This window comes from Pinus tabuliformis, chromosome Q (genome assembly GCF_031772625.1).
Source record: "Pinus tabuliformis cultivar Carrire ecotype Pingquan chromosome Q, CPIR1, whole genome shotgun sequence".
NCBI lineage: Eukaryota > Viridiplantae > Streptophyta > Pinopsida > Pinales > Pinaceae > Pinus > Pinus tabuliformis.
Window position 1 is genome coordinate 1,020,068,015 of NC_142296.1, and position 19,270 is coordinate 1,020,087,284.

Consider the following 19,270-nt stretch of genomic DNA (forward strand, 5'->3'; position numbering starts at 1 on the left):
TCCATGATATGAAAATAATATATTATATAAGAAATGTACAGATGATATGAGATATGAGATATTATGGATACAAATGAGGGCTTGCTTATATAGCTAGGCAGGTGCCCCTTCCTGAATGACCATGCCCTTAGAGACGCACCTCTTCATAACTAATTATTATTAAATTAATCATTATTACTATTTATTATTATTTATATTATTTTTATATATTTTATTCATAACATTGCCTTCCCCTTTAGAAAAGCTTTGTCCTCAAAGCTTATTGCTAATAAGGCATATCATTTGTTTTTTTGTCTTGTAATCTATTTGTATCTTTCACAGTTCTTCTAGTTTGTTATCTTCGATGATACAAGATGATAAGATCCTCTGAGTGATAAATAAAATTGTCGAACTTAAAAGGGATCTGACCACCCTAAATCAGCCTTTTGTGGAATCTTGTGGTTACTGGAAATCTGTGATGAATTGTTAGCGTAAGACTGGAGTGTGCAAACATCAGTGTTCTTGGGAACATAAATCTATTGTTTTTGTTTTGAGTGATACAAAGATGCAGATTGATTGAGATGTCTACTGTTGTGATTTGGATGTCGATAAGGAGTTCTTGTGATGTGATCTCTCCTTAATCTGTTTGTGGTGATTTCATAGCTTATTGGAGGTATCCAATTTCTTTTAGCTACAAAAGTCGCTTGATTAATTGCAAGATCTTCACTTGAAATTTTCTTTGTTTGAACTACAACTTTTGAGTACATCCTCGCTTCAACTGGTTTATCTTCTTCTTGAGTTGTAATATTGACCAGATCAATATTCATTCCTTTTTCTTCAAAGTGGACTGTTACCTCGGAAGACTTGGATGCTTCTTTTTGAATAAGTTGTTCTAACTTGTCTTTTAGCGACTTGTCACTTTTAAAATTATTTATTTGTGTAAGAAGGTTTTTATTATGATTCCTTAGACGTGCAAGTTCTTCATTTTCTGAATTGCTGAATTTATCTTTAGTATCCTTCTCATATTTTAAAACTCTGATTTGTTCTAATAATATTTGATTAAGGTCTTTTAAGCGCGAATTTTGTTCTTCCTTCTCTAATAGATTCTCATTGAATTTCTTCTCAACACATTTATTTTCTTCTTCTAATCTTTTCTTTCTTTCTTTGGACTTCTTGACCTTCACAAGTAATTTTTAGTTGTGGTCCCTTCAAAATTTCCTTGTCCTTTTATGTTAATTTTTCATAAAGCACACCTTTAATATCCTTATGTCTTTTTTGTGATACCTCGATTTTTTTTTTTTTTTTCCTAATTCTGCAAGTTTTTCTTGTAGTCCTTTCATTTGCATCTGCTCATTACCTTGACATTCTTCCATATTAAATAATTTTCCACATGTTGGGCAACGTAATTCACATTTTTTTTTGAATTCACAGATATTCATTGTATGTTTTACAAAATAGACATTTAGTCCAAAATGTTGAGATGTGGAACTCATCTTTCGTTCTTTCTTGAATTCCCTTCTCAAGTTATAATAATTCAAAAAATTTTATTACGACTTCTTTAGTAACTTTTTAATATATAATTTACGATAAATAATACCTTAATTTAAAAAAAATTCTGCAATAGCGTTTTCCTTAAATATCAAATTCATCCTTTATATAATATCAAATAATAACAAAGCTTCACTTTGATAATTTAAATGCCTTTTGACCTTACAATTTAATATATATTACTTTTAACTGGTGACTAAAAAAAACATTTTCTTAGTTTTACTTTTACGGTCACGATATTCCTTCAAAATGTAGTTGTTCAGACACGTCCGTATGAATTCCAATGCACTGTGCGATCAATTTAACTCTGTATGATGACAATTGTGAAACCCTTGAACCTCGCAAGGTCATGATGATTCAATATTGGCCGTGTTCATATACAGTGGTTGTTGGTTGTATGCAGCGGAATAGGGATGGCAAAGGCTTGGACGACGATGGTATAGTGAGGCGATGATGGCTTGCCATTGCAACGACTATTATTGAGTCTGTGGCAGCGACAAAGAACTTGGGAGGCATTGCAAGACACAGAGGTAGAAGCAGGTGTTTTTGTTGGATGGCGGTGGCCGAGGTGTTCGCTTGTTTAGCAATGACGACAGATGTTGTGTGCGGTTGGTTAGCGGCCTCAATGGCTTTGATTATTATTTTTATTTTGTTTTTGTTGGTTTTTTTTCTCTTTTTTATTATATATTTTATATATATAACTTTTTTGTTTTAATAGTTTTTTTTTTTTGTTTTTTCAATGGCAAAAGGTTTGATGGTGAATCCAACAGAATGGAGAACCTCCAACTGTGTAGCGAAATGCTTGATCACGATGACAACAAAGTTGACAAATGGGTTGATGGCCAAAGGCCGAGATCAGATTGACTCTGATATCAATGTTATGAAGAAAGTTCATAAACGCAACAAAACACTCAAAAGATCTGAAATATATAAATATGCATGATAGGACAATGGTATATTATATACGAAATGTACAAAATATATGAGATATGAGATATTATGGATACAAATGAGGGCCCACTTATATATCTAGGAAGGTGCCCCTTCATAACTAATTATTATTAAATTAATCATTATCACTATTTATTCCTGTTTATATTATTTTGATATATGTTATTCATAACACAGAGCGTTACAACCAACAGGTTAAGGGCATTATAGACTGAGTATTCTCTTTTCTCATGAGGAGAACGCAAGGAAGGGATGGTAGACAGGGATTGTTAAGTCAGAATGGTAGATTTGACACGTTGAGTGAATGGTAGAGAGAAGGGCTTAAAAACAGTCAGGAGTTTTAGGATTGCTCAAAGTGACATATCTGACCAACTTAGAGAGGTGGATCTGATAGCTTTCTGAGAAAAACTTGCTCTGATACCACTGTTGGAATATGGAACCAAATATGAATGATAAGCGTGAATTACATGATTATTAACAAAGATGTTACATATAAATACATTGTGTGACCGTTGGATTCTTCTTCCAAGGTCTCTTGGACTTCCCTTGTTGGTTCACCTTCCACACCATAACCCTTAGTGGGTTAGGTTCCCAACAAAACGGATGATTCTCATATTTCTCAGCAAATAGACCAAACAGTGGGGTATATAACGCTGAGCATATACATCAACAACGTTTACAAGGCATGTATTAATTACCGTACATATCATAAGCCTCCAATCTCAATTGTGAAATCAGAACCACTCAGGATTTCACTTCTCATTCACAAGTGAGTGAAAGAAATAAGGTGCTAATTGGATTGGCTGGATTCAATATTGTACCCCTATCCAAGACTTGTTCTACTAACTAGTGCTAGTTTTGCTCTTCATGTGGAAATTTGGAAACTTGAATCCTATTGTAGCAACAGGAAATAATTCTGCTAATTGTTAAATTAATTCTAACAATTTATTCACTGTTTGGTACAACAAATACTGAATCAATCACACTGCAACCTACACAAATAAACTGCGAAATAAATAAACGCTAGAAGAAATACTAGCACACACACACATAAAATAACAATTATTTTTGGACCAATGTCCCCAGAAAAGCCGAACCTGGGAAAATTGGTGAAGCAACTAAGGGTTTTATTATTATGCAACATTGAAATAATCTGAGTACCACTGGATGCCGAAACTGGAAATCCTTCAGAGAAATATTGGCAAGAAAAATCTAGTGAGGAATTTCCTCACTTCACAGGGAAATTCGGGCACTGACCTCAACTCAAATTGAGCCATCCAAACTGGCTTTGCGCATTCACTACGTCACCCTAGCGCAATCACTTTTGCACTAAGCTGGGAACAACTTCTCCTTAAGCTGTTTAGTTAGTTGCTGTCTGGGAAAATGTATCTCTTGGCCTCTGGAACCTTTACCCAACTTTCGCCACTGAAACTCAACTTCTCCCCAACAATCTTGAACTTGCCTCTAGAGGCTACTGCGCTGCTCTACGTCAAACTCACCATGGCTCCTCGACCTCTCTACAAATGCACTCACCCAAAATGGATTCCTTCCTCCGGCTTCACTGTCCCTGCCCCTCTCTCACTGCTTCGATTTCTTTGGCTCTCTCTCCGACAACTGACTGCTGCTACTTAGGAAATTGATCTGCTCATGAAATCGATCTGCACAAGCGATTTCTCCAACCCCCATTGACTTCTTCTTATAATCCTCTGTTGAGACTTCAACAACCAAAATTAGATCTTAATCGATGGCTAGGATTAACTTGAAGTCGATCCGTGTGAGTTTCTAGAACATTCACACCATAGCTTTATTAATTCTGATTAATTATTCATATTCCCTAAATTTAGACTTGGGAAATATTTAAACACTGACTAATGATCTAATTAAGTAATTTCTAGGCGGAATTTCCAGAAACAAATGTTGGGTTTTGGAGATCTCATGTATTCTATCCTCTCCACAAAATTTCAAGGCTAGAACACATCTGATGCTACAAAAACTAACACTCCCTCTTAGCGAGGAATGTGTTCTAGAGATGCTGTCCCCTGTAGCAACACCCTGCCCCTGTTACGCTGCTGATGTCTGGCTGTTGCTACCTACCAACTATTGTGCAACTTTGATATCTGCTACGTTTGTACTGCTGCTGACCCTGTTGAACTGTTGCCAACACTGCATCTGCACTGAAACTCCCTCTCCATTTGTTGTTGTTGCAACTGCAACATCTGCAACTAAAAAGCATCCTAAATACTGAATCAACTGTGATCAGTATGATGCCTCTGTCACTTGAATCTGTGATTGCTACTCGTGTCTGCGTTGTCACTTAGGCATCTACGCTGCCACTGACTCTACACTATCCCAACTACCTTGTTGCCAATTCTGCGCTGCGCTTCCCAACATCTGACTGCAGTTAGACTTTGCATTTTTCACTCCGGCAATTGACTGCATCTATTACCACCGATTCATCTTGTTACTGAAACATTGTGGGCCCTCGTAGCAAGGTACTGATCCAAGAGGTGGGCTCCTCAAGGATCCTGCCCGTCTGTAGCACTCTGGTGCTACAAAACCAAATCTCCCCACCTCACTCCTGAAGGTATGTAAGCAAACATGGCTAAGTCTTCCTACAGCCTGGAGGACAACCTATCGATCTTTGTTGATGCTGCCTGCTGGTCTTGCTTCTCTTCGTTGTCCTTCTTCTTGAGAGGACACTAGGTACTATAGTGATTGAGCTCACCACTCCTAAAGAACTTAACCTTTGACAGGTCCTTGTTCTTTCGTTGCTCCCCTTGTCTCTGAATGGGACCCTTTGATGGAAGGGCCACATTCTCCACCTCCTTCACCTGCTTCGATCCACTGCTGCTGTTGTTGATGGTGTTCTTCACTAGGTCTCGTCTCAACTCCTCCTGTTGCAAATCAGCCCACATCCTGTCCCACCTTGGTAAGGTTTCTCTGCTCGAAATGATTTGGACGAATACCTGCCACTCCTCGGAGACACTGTTTAGTGCCAATCGCACTAGCTCTGTGGGTTGAGGCGCTACCCCAATAGCTGCAAGATGGTTTTAGATCTTTTTAATCCTAGTTAGGAAGGGGTCTATGCATTCCCCTTTCTACATCCTCGTGCATCTCAACTTCTTCTCTAAGTACATCTTCCGCTGCTCGGAAGTGCCTTGGTACAACTTGGAAAGTATATCCCACATCTCTTTGGCTGTTCCCTTAGCTACTATGTGTGATACAACATGATCCCGGACACCATCTAAGATCAATCTCTTTGCTCGCACCATCTCCTTTTTGTACTCCTTTAGTCGATTTGCATCCTGGGGTACTGCTACCATTGCATCATTATATGGCTTCAAGCCCTATTCATCTAGAAGGAAGGACATCCTTGCCTTCGAGATGACATAGTTGGAAGCTTCGTCCAACCTGTCCCGATCTTGTAGTCCGATAGTGGCCATCTCAGATAGTGTTGAAAATCTCCTCTTCCCTTCTACTCAGCTGCTGCTAGCCTATTCACACTCCCTTCTGGGGTGAGAAACTTTGCACACAACGATTGCTGATTTATAAGGGAATTTGAACTTCTTGAGACTAGAAGTTCCCTGAGGAAAATTTTCCCTCAGTGTTTGCTCTTCTTCCACCTGACGCTAGTTCTGCTCTAGCAAACTGTTGAAAAATTGCTGCGTCTAGCTAGAGATATGCTCTGCGAAAAATATTGGCTGCTCCCTCTGCCTTTGGAATCCCTCGATTTGGAGAGATCAATTTTTTCTGCCCCTCTCTCAGAAAAATCGAGCCTCCTCAAGAAGTTCGACCTCTTGGCCAAGGTGACTGCGCTGCCATCTAGGGTTTCGATCTAATGTCCTCAATGAACAATGGAACTCCTTTTGTCTTCACTATTGAGCTCTTCGGCTGATCATCTACGCTCTGATACCATGTGAAACTTTAGAAACTCGAATCCTATTGCAACAACTGGAAATATTTCTCCTAATTGTTAAATTAATTTACTGTTTGCTACAGCAAATACTGAATCAATCACACTGCAACCTACACAAATAAACTATGGAAGAAATAAGCGGTAGAAGAAATACTAGCACACACACATAAAATGACGCAGCAGAAAAAATAAATGCTGGAAGAAATACTAGCTCACACACATAAAATAACACAACAGAAGAAATAAACGCTGGAAGAAATACTAGCACACACACCTAAAATGGCACAACAGAAAAAATAAACACTGGAAGAAATACTAGCACACACACATAAAATGACAGTTATTTTTGGACCATTGTCCCGGGAAAAACCCAACTTGGGAAAACTGGTGCAGCAGCTGAGGGTTTTATTATTATGCAACAGTGAAATAATCTGAGTACAACTGGATGCCAAAATTGGCAATCCTACAGAGAAATACTGGCAAGAAAAAACTAGTGAGGAATTTCCTCACTTCACAGGCAAATTCGAGCATTGACCTTAGCTCAAATATAGCCGTCCAAACTGGCTTTGTGTAGTCACTATGTCACCCTAACGCAATCACTTCTGCACTCAGCTTGGAACAACTTCTCCTCAAGTCGTTCAGTTAGCTGATGTCTGGGAAAATGTCTCTCTTGGCCTCTAGAACCTTTGCCCAACTTCTGGCACAGAAACTCAGCTTCTCCCCAACAATTTTGGAATTGCCTTCAGAGGCTACTGCGCTGCTCTGCATTAGCCTAACTGTGGCTCCTCTGCCTCTCTACAAATGCACTCATTGGCACTGGATTCCTTCCTTCGGCTTCACTGTCCATGCCCCTCTCTCACTGCTGCGATTTCTCTGGCGCTCTCTCTGGCAATTGACTACTGCTACTTAGGAAATTGATCTGCTCATGAAATCGAACGGCACAAGTGATTTCTTCAAGCCCCATTGACTTCTTCTTATAATCCTTTGTTGAGACTTAAACAATCAAGATTAGATACTAATCGATGGCTAGGATTAACTTGAAGTCGATCTATGTGAGTTTCTAGAACATTCACACCATAACTTAGTTAATTCTGATTAATTAGTCATATTCCCTGGAATAGTCTAAAAATAATTAAAAAGCATTAATACACATTGGTGACGAATCATTAATTCACAAGTTGCAAGGGAATATAACACAAGGATTCATTCGATTTATATTATATAAGAGTATATATAATCATTAATTTCTCGAGTTATAAATTTTATTCTCTACGTCCCACTTTCATGTTATGAAAGGACTGTTCGAACTGAGGTGGGGATTTAATAAAGAGCTATTTTTTTTTTTCAAAATTTGCGAGACACTTCTTTTTATTACCCAAAAAAGGAATTGTATGTATGTATATATATAGATAGATAAAAGAAAAGGAGAAAAAAGTTATTATCAAAAATGTATCATATATATATATATATATATTCAAGTGGTAATATTTAAGTAGTTGTTAGAAAGCAAGAAGCGTGGAGAATATGGATTTCACATAGAATTGTACCTTTTTTATGACTTGTATTTTTTTGTGCAAAGGAGTTTACATGCCGAGTCATTTAACGATTACCTTCTCTCAAATTGTGAGAGCTTGTTTTTGGAGTGACAAAAACTAAGATGCAGCTCAAGAATCAAAGGAAACAAAATTTGACTTGTAAGTCGAGCACCAAACAACTCTTCTACAAGACACTACAATTGAATGTAGCCAAAAATTACAATTAGGAGATCGGAAAAACTAACATATAAAAGAATTAGATGAAAAAATGGCCAAATTTTAAAATTAGAAGACAAATATAAAAATCTCTAGGATATGTTCTATGAGGAATCAAGAAAAAAAGGAGGAAATTTCTTGTCTAAAACACTGCTGTCAAAAATTACTTGCACAATGAAGAAGTCCATGGCTTTGAAGTGTTGTAATATAAGAATAGAACACAAGAAGGAAAATCTTGAGAGGGAGTTCAAAACTAACCTTTTTTTTCAAATAATTGAGAAAGAACCTGTTAGCGACAGATAAAGAAAATTCTCACTTTGAAGAAACTTCTCACTAACTGAACCTTAATCAAAGTTTGGTAGAACAAATCAAAAAGTTAAAAGATGAGAAACTTGAGAATCCAAACGTTTAAAATAAAGTCGAAAAATCAGAAAATGAAGAACTTTCATGTCTAAAGATTCATAATCAATGCCTACGCAAATTAAGAGGCTTAAGAATGATAAGCAGTTATTAGAAAACAAATTTGAACAACTTATCAAAAAGGAAAGATATAAGTCTTTAGATGTAAAAGTCCAAGCGGAGGAGAAAGGAACAAATTCAGATCCGACTGATATCACAACTTAAGAAGGTGCCAGTCCACTAGAAGTATAGAAATTTTTGATTGTCGGAGTACAAATGATAAAAATTCCTAGTGTAGTTATAAAAATTCAATGATCAACAAAGCATTACCGGTGTACGGAAAAGATATAATAACTAAAGTAAATTGAGGAAACACTACAAATACAGTAAGGGAAAGCTATGCTACAATGACACTTTATTGACATCCTAATCATAAGAGTAAATACCTTAACTGATGAGTGTATCAACATTTCTCTGAGGGAAAACAATTGACCTATCATCTGAAGAATATTGATGCTAGTACAATTGAGTCTCATAACAACAATTCATCTTGGGAATCCTATAAGCACATTGTTCTGCAAAACATTGAATTAGGATGGTTATATCCTTTTACAGTTTGACAATTCTGCTCTGCGATTAGAAGCAGATATTGTCTGGTATGATCAACTATGATAACATCAAGAACAGAAAATAATGCAGAGACTGTCATGTCCCTTCCCAAAAACATTTGTAACAGCCTTATCTCTACACAATTTTGCCAAGGGAAAGGACCCTAGCAGTTTCGACTTGGGGACATGGGAGAAATTTCAGCCAGATTAGTTTGCTAGTGGAAAGTGGGGGCCACCCACGTGGAAATTTGAACTAGGCAATTCAAATTGCTTGGAGGGAATTCGTATAGCTGTTGGAGGGGCCCACATGAGGCAAAGGAAGGCCCACGAAGTCATAAGGAGAAGGAGCCTCTCGCTTGGTCATTCATTCACTCTTGTATATCGAAGTTTACTTGACTGTTTGCTCGCGCCGCTTAGCCGAGTCAACTGGCTGTTTAACCACGAATCTCTCAAGCGGGAGATTCAACCTTACCTTCGGGGGACTTTGAGTGCTACCCTAGGAAGGCAGTTCCACAACATATTGAGGAGTTCTGGGAAGTATCTACAACATAGTCATTCAACTATCTTCAGGGAGAGCATTTCTGGGCCAACAATTGAGAATACACAGTAGAGGAAAGGGCTACCTTGGCCCAGTGATTAGCCGGAGAAGCCAGGGAATTTGAAGGACATCATTGGGCCAGCATCCAGGAGGAGTTTGGGGCAAGAGAGAGCAGCAAATGGGCAGTTCAAATTCCAGGCTTGGAGGATAGCGCAGAGAGCTAGTCCAGTCAATTCGTGGGTCTTGAGGGGAAGAGATACAACCTGGAATCACAGCTGGGAAGGAAGGAGATTCATAGGAAGGATCATCTCAGTGATTTGGGGTAGTTTCCAGGAGGTCTTACGGCTTCATTCCAGCAGGCCGAGTTTTGCAGTTGTAGTTGAGGTTGGGCTCCTTGCGGGTCGAATTGCAGAAGTCTGAACTAGAACAAACCCTTCTTGGGATTTTCTGGGTTTTGGCTAAGAAGCAAGGAGATGAAATCTTATAATTTTCTGAGCATAGGAAGCAGTGATTCTAGCCCTTCAATTTCAGCAGACAATGTAGTTTTTGGGCAGCGCAGTTCAGTTTTGGTGCAACAGTTGGGGCAGCCTTCAGTTCAGCAATTGCTCACTTGGGTTTTGTCACGCTTGTCCTTAGAGACAAGCCTAGTTGCACCATTCTATTTTTTCATTGTATTTGCCCTTGAAGAATTAATAAAATGGCTCAACAGTTCTCTATTTCTATCGTTTTCATGGGTGCTTGATGTAAATTTCGTTTTTCCGATTGCTGGATTGTTTGCATGCTTTGTTTATCACTAAATTTCCTATTTAGGAACATTACAGTGGTATCAGAGCCTAGGTCTTGGCTCAGCTGTGGGGATATTATCCTATGAGAGAAGGGGACCAACAGAACATTACATACAAGAGGCAGAGGTACTGGAGCAGAGAAAGAGCTGGAAATCACTCTAGACACAGAGGATAGGGGAAAGAAGTGGTAGTAGAGGAAGATATGGTAGAGCCTAAGAGCAGGGAGGAGATGGCTTTTGACAGCCTCTTGAAGGCTTTGAATGATTTAGCAAAGGGCCAGAAAGAGACGCTGGAGGAGATAAAAATGCAGAACCGAGAGAGAACCACCCCTAGAGGGTTCTTATTTGGGGAAAATTTTGGAGCCTCCTAGCAATTCGATCACCCTTCATCAGCGGTTCAATCCCCATCAGCCAGTGGGCCAACTCGAGCCACATTGCCGTCTTTCGTGCCTATGACACAGATCGAACCAGCAGGGGGTGAAGACCCCTCAGAGATGGGAGAACACATTAGAGAGTGGAAATCTATGGGTGTAGACTTCAGGGAAGCGCTCTTTCAGAGATTTCTGTAAGCTCAAGGAGAATTAGAAGAGCAAGGGCTATGGAGGACAGGGCACGCAGAGCTATGAGCTGCAGTTGACCATAGGGAGGATGTACTTCCCTACATTCGATGGCATTGCCAAGTGCATTGCTCGGGCCTGGGTTGAGAAGATGGATACTATGGAGGACAGGGCACGCAGAGCTATGAGCTGCAGTTGACCATAGGGAGGATGTACTTCCCTACATTCGATGGCATTGCCAAGTGCATTGCTCGGGCCTGGGTTGAGAAGATGGATACGTATTTCCAGTTCAACCGGATGACAGAGCTGGAATCCATCAAGATGGCCACGTTGCACATGGAGGGGGAAGCCCATGACTAGTGGTTTCATGGTTTGGCCACCTTGGGGTATGCCAATGTGGCTTCATGAGGATTTCACTAGGAGGGTGGTGGAACGCTTTGCCCAAAGGGATCTAGAGGCCCATTTCGGTGAGCTAACCCAACTTGGGGGTTGACTCAATGGCTTTTGAATCTGTAATGCGCTGTCTGGCTGAGAGGTAGAAGGCGAGATTGATGGTTATACTTTGTGCTGTAATTCAAACTTTTCGCCAAACAGGCAACCCAAAGCAGTACATTTCGGAGTTTCTGCAAGTTTCAATGATGGTCTCGAACCTATCAGATGCTTGAAGGGTATATACCTTCATAGAGGGCTGACTCAAGCCCGTATGTGGAATGGTGAAGTCACGTAGACCCTCCACGCCACAGGAGGTAGTTATGTGAACCAAAGATTTGTAGGGGGCCATCCCCAAGACCAAAACACCTTTTCTTGCACGGACCCCTTTTCCTAGAAGGGGCATGATACTAGACCCCCACGTTAGAGAACCACCTAGGGATAGGACAGCTGGATGATGAGACACAGAAGGACCTCAGGAGGAGGAAGTTGTGCTTCACTTGCTAGGAGCCCTGGGCACCATGCCATCGGTGCACTGCTGGCAAAGCACATTATATTGAGGTCTTTTCAAACAGTGGCCAGGAGGATGAGATGGAGCAGGAGTGTGATATGGGAGACAGTGAGAGTCCAGCGGATAGTGGACCACCACCACCACCTCCACAAGGAGGGGCATCCTTTGCCCCATCCGGGGGAGTCCCTACTTCTTCATGCTGAGTCCCCAAATTCTTGACATTGAGTATCAGAGGCACTATATAGGGACAACGAGTGTCGGTCTTAGTTAACAATGGGGCTACTCTCAACTTCATAGATGCCCAATTGGTTCAGGGGAGGGGCCTCACCACGACCTAGTTTGAGGGCTTTTCAGTCCTGGTACCAGGTGACTGTACCATGAAGTGCACTCAGTATGTGCCAGCTTTGACAGTAGTTATGGGAACTACTCTATGAGGGACCATTTCTTTGTGGTCGATGTGCCAGACACCAACGTGGTGATGGGCGTCTAGTGGCTGTACTCCCTTGGGCGGGTCACTGCTAATTGGAAGAAACTGGAAATGGAGTTCACTGAGCCGGATGGCAAACCAACGGTCCTTAGAGGCATGCATTCATATCCACCCCAGACAGTCCCAACGCATAGGATGGAGGCAAATCTGCGACATGGGGACATAGCATGGATAGTGGGGTTGAGGGTTTCAGAGGTTGGAGGACAGGTCCAACCACCACCTCTAGACATACAAGCCTTGTTGGATAGGTACGCATTGGTGTTTGATGATATTCCACTTGGGCAGCCGCCAGATAGGGGATTTGAGCACACCATTGAGCTAGAGCCGGGTGTGCAGGCAATGATCACTACCCGTTATAGGCAACCTAAGGCCTATAAGGATTGAGAGGGCCATCAAAGAGCTGTTGGCATTGGGCCATATCAGGCCAAGTTCCGGTCCTTTTGCATCTTCAATAGTGTTGGTGAAGAAGAAGGATGGAACCTTGCGCATGTGCATTGACTACCGGGCCCTCAACAGGAAGACACTGAAGAACCGGTACCCCATCTCCCGCATCGATGAGTTGATGGATGAGCTTAGAGGAGCGAAGTACTTCTCTAAGATAGATCTACGATTGGGGTACCACCAGATTAGGGTGAGGGATCAGGACTTCCCCAAGACAACTTTTCAGTGCCATTATGGGCACTTTGAGTTCTTGGTCATGCCATTTGGGTTGACAACGCCCCGACTACTTTTCAGTCTCGTATGAACCATGTGTTCCGGAGGTAGTTGAGGAGATTTGCGCTGGTTTTCTTCGAAGATATCTTGATTTACAACAATATTTGGAAGGAGCATCTCCAACACTTGGAGGAGGTGCTGCGTATTTTTGAGTAGCAGCAGTTTTATGCCAAATTGTCCAAGTGTGAGTTTGGCCTGACATAGATGCTCTACTTAGGGCATATCATTGGTGCAGATGGGGTGAAGGTCCATGAGGAGATGGTACGAGCTATCCGTGATTGGCCAGTACCCAGAGATGTGACAGCGTTGAGGGGCTTCTTGGGCATTTGCCCTTATTACTAGAAGTTCGTCAAGGGGTTTTCGCTGTTGGTAGCACCCTTGACAGCTTTGACAAAGAGAGGGGCTTTCACATGCACTGATGGGGCACATGCAACTTTTGATCACCTCAAGGAGGTGATGAGCAATTGTCCAGTTTTAGCACTTTCGGACTTTTCCCAGCCCAGCTCTATTGGAGGTTGCCCCCTCGAAGAGGCAAGTGAACATTGCTTTCCTTTCTGAATAGTAAAATACATGTTATTTCTTATTGTTCTGTGTTTTGGGTATATTTCTTCGCATATTTGGTATTCTGGTATCTTCTCGTAGGTCAAGAGCATAACAAGTGGTTGTAAAAATTTCTGTTTTCCCACCCTGGTTTTCAGTTTTACCTTATTTCTCCCATGTAGTTAAATGCCTTTTCCCATATCCATACATTCAACAACTGAATATATATATATATATATATATATATATATATACCATATCCATACATTCAACAACTGATATATATATATATATATATATATATATATATATATAGTTTTTTGCTGAAAACACAAATTCTGGAAATTTTACAGAATGTTGGAAAATGCAGAAATAAAAATTAGCAGGTACAAACAACCATTTAAAACATTTGAACACAGTGATTTTTGGTCAATGTGACCCTGGAAAAAGCCCCTACAACTCTTGGGGAAAACCAGTTTGAGAGCTCTTATTTATTTCTGAAAAATGCCTTTTATAGTGAGAAATATTCAGCGAAAATCAACAAGCAAATTTACAACTTATCTCAATTTCTGAGCCTCACAGCCCACTGAAAATTTCTAAACAGCAACACAATGCTGTACGGTTACTGTACGGACGGTATGTACGGCTGTACAGACTGTACGGATTGTACGGACAGACTGTACAAACCTCGATTTTTGTGCAGAAAATCAGCTGCCTCGATTTCTGTGCAAAAATCTGCCTTTTACTGTTTGTTCATTCAGCTGTACGGATTTGCTTAACTGCTGCCTTGGTATGTGTGCCATGCTGCTGTCTCCTTCTCCTCCCTGTCCAGAAATCTCTCTTGCTCTCTTGCTCTCTCTCTCTCAATTTGCTCATGAAAGAATGAATGATCTTTTTCTCATTTTCCTCCCTTAATCCAACCCTAAATGACTTTTGGGTGATCCCTAAATCCAATGGCTGAAATAGATTGAGATCTAGGGCTGAGATTAAATGCTCATTTAAATCTCACTTTCTATTTTTTAATTCACCCCACTTTAATAAAGACCCACTTAGTCATTTATTTCCAAAGTCACTTTTCCTTTCTAATTTTTCATTGATTTTATAAAAGTCACTTTAAAATTAGACTTTAGTAACTTTATCACTTAAAGTCACTTTTAAATTAGATTTGACTTTATAAAAATTATAAAGTCACTTTAGGAGAAAAATTAAATTCTTTTGGACACTTTTCCCTAGGCCAAAGATCAAACCTTAAGGAACCACCTGTCCTCCGGTACCAAATTTCAGCACTCCCTCTTATCGAGGAAGGTGTTCCTCACCACACCCATCTTATTTCTGAAGTAGTCATGCTTACCTCGTGGTAAGGCTTTGGTAAGAATATCTGCAACCTGCTCATCAGTGGGAATATACTCAAGCTTCACAGTGCCCTTCTGAACACAGTCTCTGATGAAATGATATTTGATCCCGATATGCTTTGACCTGTCATGAAATACTGGATTCTCCGTGAGTTTAATGCAACTCTGATTATCACAGGAAACCACTGAAGGTTTCAACAGCTGACCAAATAAGCCAAACAACATCTTGCGAAGCCAGATGACCTCACAACTAGCTAGATTGGCTGCCATATACTCTGCTTCCGCTGAACTCAATGCTACTGACTGCTGCTTTCGGCTGAACCATGACACTACTGCCGAACCCAGCCCAAAACAGCACCCTGAAGTGCTCTTCCTATCAGAAGCACAACCTGCCCAATCAGAATCAGTGTAACCTGCCAATCTTACTCCATCCCCCTGCCTGTAGTCCAGACCATAATGCACTGTCCCCTGCAAGTATCGCAAAATGTGTTTTGCAGCCACCCAGTGAACCCTCCTAGGCTCACACATAAACTGACTCATCGTGTTGACTGCAAAGCAAATATCTGGTCTAGTGTTGACCAAATACATCAAGGAACCAATCAGCTTCCTGTACAATGTGGGATCCACCAACTCAGAATCCGAAGCATGAAGCTTCTTTCAGTTGGTGATCATCGGTGTCGACATGGGTCTACAATCCTCCATGTGGAATCTGCCAAGGATGTCCACAATATACTTCCCCTGCCCCAGGAAGAAATGCCCCTCCTCCTGCCACACCTCCAAACCCAAAAAGTAATGCATCAAGCCGATGTCCTCCATCTCAAACTCCGCCGCAAGATCTCTCTTGCAGTGCTCTATGAGTCTCTCTGCACCTCTAATGACCAAGTCATCCACATACAACACCAGAATGAGAGGTTCCTCACCTATCACAATAAAGTAAAGGTTCGGATCTGCCTCACTCTTTGTGAAACCCAACCCCTGCAAGTATGTATCTATCCTGGAGTACCAAGCTCTGGGAGCTTGCTTCAGGCCATAAAGGGCCTTCTTCAGTCTGCACACATGGGACTCCTTCCCATGCACCTCAAAGCCCTATGGCTGCTCAATGTACACCTCCTCCTATATGAAGCCATTGAGAAATGCAATCTTCACATCCATCTGTTGGATCTTCCAACCCATCTCTGCTGCTATCGATATAATGGAGTGGACCGAAATATATCGAGCCACGGGAGCGTAGGTGTCCTCATAATCAAATCCCTCTACCTGGGAGAATCCTCTAGCCACAAACCTCGCTTTGAATTTCTCAATGCTGCCATCTGCAGCATGCTTTACCTTGTAAAGCCATCTGGAGTAACCACGGATTTGCCCTTAGGCCTCGACACCACCTCCCAAACATCATTCTTCATGATAGAAGAATACTCCTCCTGCATGGCCTCTCTCCAGACCTGCTAGCTAGCTACCTCCTCTTAGCTAGAAGGCTCAGAGTCAAGGATGCTGGTAACCATTGCCATATAGCTACAAAACCTCTCAGGTGGTCTACTCTCTCTGACCGGCCTCTTAGGCTCAGCAACATATGTGGCATCTCTCAAGGTGTCCTGAAGCCACTTGGGCTTCCTCTTCCCTGAGTGCACTTCTCCCGTAGGAGAATGAAACTCCTCCTCCCCATCATCATCAGGAGCTTGAACTCCTGACTGTCTGTCTGCTGTCCTCCTGCCTACCCCTGAGCTTGTAGAAGCTGAGGTACCGTGTGAACTGTCCATCAGTGGACTCCCTAGTGAACTGCTCTACATGCTGCCCGGAGCACCACCCCTCTGGCTCGGTGAGCCACTGCTCACTGACGGACCTGATATCCTCATAGATGTACCTCCAGATCCTCCTGATCCCTGCCCACTGGATCCCTGCGACTGACTCAACTGCTGCTGAGGGTCTGGCTGATCCAGATACTCTAACTCTCGTGATCTCCTAAAGACCCTGTCCTCTTCGAACTTCACATCCCGTCTGACAACAACTCTCCTCTGTGCAGGAATGTAAATCCAAAAGGCCTTTGAGGTCTCACTGTAGCCCACAAAGATACCCTTCTCTGCAGTGGGCTCTAGTTTGGTCCTCTTCTCCTTGGGTATGTAGGAGTATGTAATGCATCCAAAGATATGAGGATGACCAATATCAGGCTTCTTCCTAGAAAAAGCCTCCTCCGGAGTCATGTGCCCCAAGGCACGATGCAGACTCCTGTTCTGCAAGTAAACAGCTGTGTTGTAGGCCTCTGCCCACAAGAACAATGGCAACCCCTGATCATGTAACATGGCTTTGGCAGCCCCTACGATGGATCTGTTCTTCCTCTCCGCAACCCCGTTCTGCTGGGGGTTGTAAGGAACAGTGAACTCCCTCCTAATGCCTGCCTCCGCACAATAGTCAACAAACTCTCCAAGGGTGTACTCTCCCCCATTGTCCGACCTCAGGGACTTGATCTTCCGACCTGTCTGTGTCTCCACAAGAGCTCTAAACTCCTGAAACCGCTTGAAGACCTCACTCTTGGTCTTCAAGAAATAAATCCAGGTCCCCCTGGAGTGATCATCAATGAATAAAACATAGTACTCATATCCACTCAAGGAAACATGAGACATCCGACCGCTCACATCCGAATGAATCAAATCAAGTATCCCAGTCGCTCTGCTGTCACTGCTGGGAAAAGGGGATTTGACAAACTTGCCCATCGCACATCCTCTGCAAGTATCAAAGTGATCAGTGCTGAAATCTGGCACACCTGTAGTGATCTCCCGCAAGGTCCTCAAGGCTCCATGATACATATGTCCCATCCTGCGGTGCTAAATCTCACACAGCTCAGAACTGCTAGCTCTGCTGTCGGTACTACTGCTCAATGCCACAAGGGACTGGAATGCAAACTTGTACACCTTTGCATGGCGTACACCTATCACTCTAGCTGAATCAGCTGGAGTGCCCCTGGGATACATCAACACCTGTCCTCCCCTGAACAGTACCTCATATCCTCTGTCCTCCAAAGTTGAGACGGATATGAGGTTCTTCCTCATCCCTGGCACATAAAGAACGTCTGACACCTTCAAGGGAGGTTTGGACTCCATTTGAAATGTCCGTGTCCCCACCACGACTACTCTGACAACTCTGTCATCACCGAGTACTACCTCAATATCAGTGCCACTCTCTGAAAGCTCTGAGAAGTACTCCCGGACTCCTGTCATGTGATGTGAAGCCCCACTGTCCACATACTAGATACCTGAGGATGCTCCGCTAATCGAGGGAAAAGCATGCTCCCTCTGAACCTGTGTGGCAGGTGATCCTGCACTAGGGGACTCATACGCAGTGAACCCAAACTCGGTCAAAACGAACTGCAAAGTCCTCAACCTCTGCTGAAGCTGCCACGTTCTGGTTCTTCCCCTTCTTCTTCTTCTTCTCCCGACACACAACTGCATAGTGTCCCATCTTTTGACAAATTCAACACTTCACCTTGGAATAGTCCTTCTGTGTGTCACCCTGTTTACCTTTACCTTTGCCTTTGCCCCCACCATTGCTTGTGGAAGCCTGCTTTTTCCCTTTGCCTTTCTTGCCTCCTGTCGACAGTGCTACATCCTCATCCTGCTCAACTGGCTTGGCTGCCCCAAGATGACCTTTCCTGATCTCTGTCTGAATGCAATCATCCCAAAACCTCTCCCATGTGGGAAGGGTCTCACGTGCACAAACCCCATCAACAAAGTTCATCCATGAACGGGGGAGGCCATTCACTGCAATCCACACCAACTCAGTGGGTGGAATGTCCTCTCCAATTGCTGCCAACTCATCTCTCACATTAGTAATCTTTGTGAGATATCCAACTGCACTATCATTACCCATCTTAATAATCTTCAGCTTCTCTTTCAGGACCATTTTCCGGTTCTCATTGGTACTCTGGTAGAGATTGGACAATGCTGTCCACATCTTATGGGCATTTCTCTTTCCTCTCACATGAGGAATGCAATGGTCTTTGACTCCGTCTAGAATCAGTCTCTTACCCTTGTTGTTCTTTTTATTATACTCGGCCAACTAAGTGGCATCAGTAGGCACAACAATAGGGTTTTGTGCGGTTGCGCCATGATGTCCCAGACTTCTGCCTCCTCAAAGATACTCTGCATTCTCTCTTTCCAAATGCTGTAGTTTGTGTTATCACTCAAGAAAAAATTTTAAATTTTTCACATCAGTTCA

General features: G+C 42.1%; 1 protein-coding gene across 1 annotated transcript in view; it reads left to right on the forward strand.

The window, feature by feature from the left end:
- The window catches only part of LOC149222962 (vesicle-associated protein 1-2-like), a 302,296-nt gene that overhangs the window by 175,758 nt on the left and 107,268 nt on the right, over positions 1 to 19,270 (forward strand). The gene's annotated exons all lie outside the window — the stretch shown is intronic.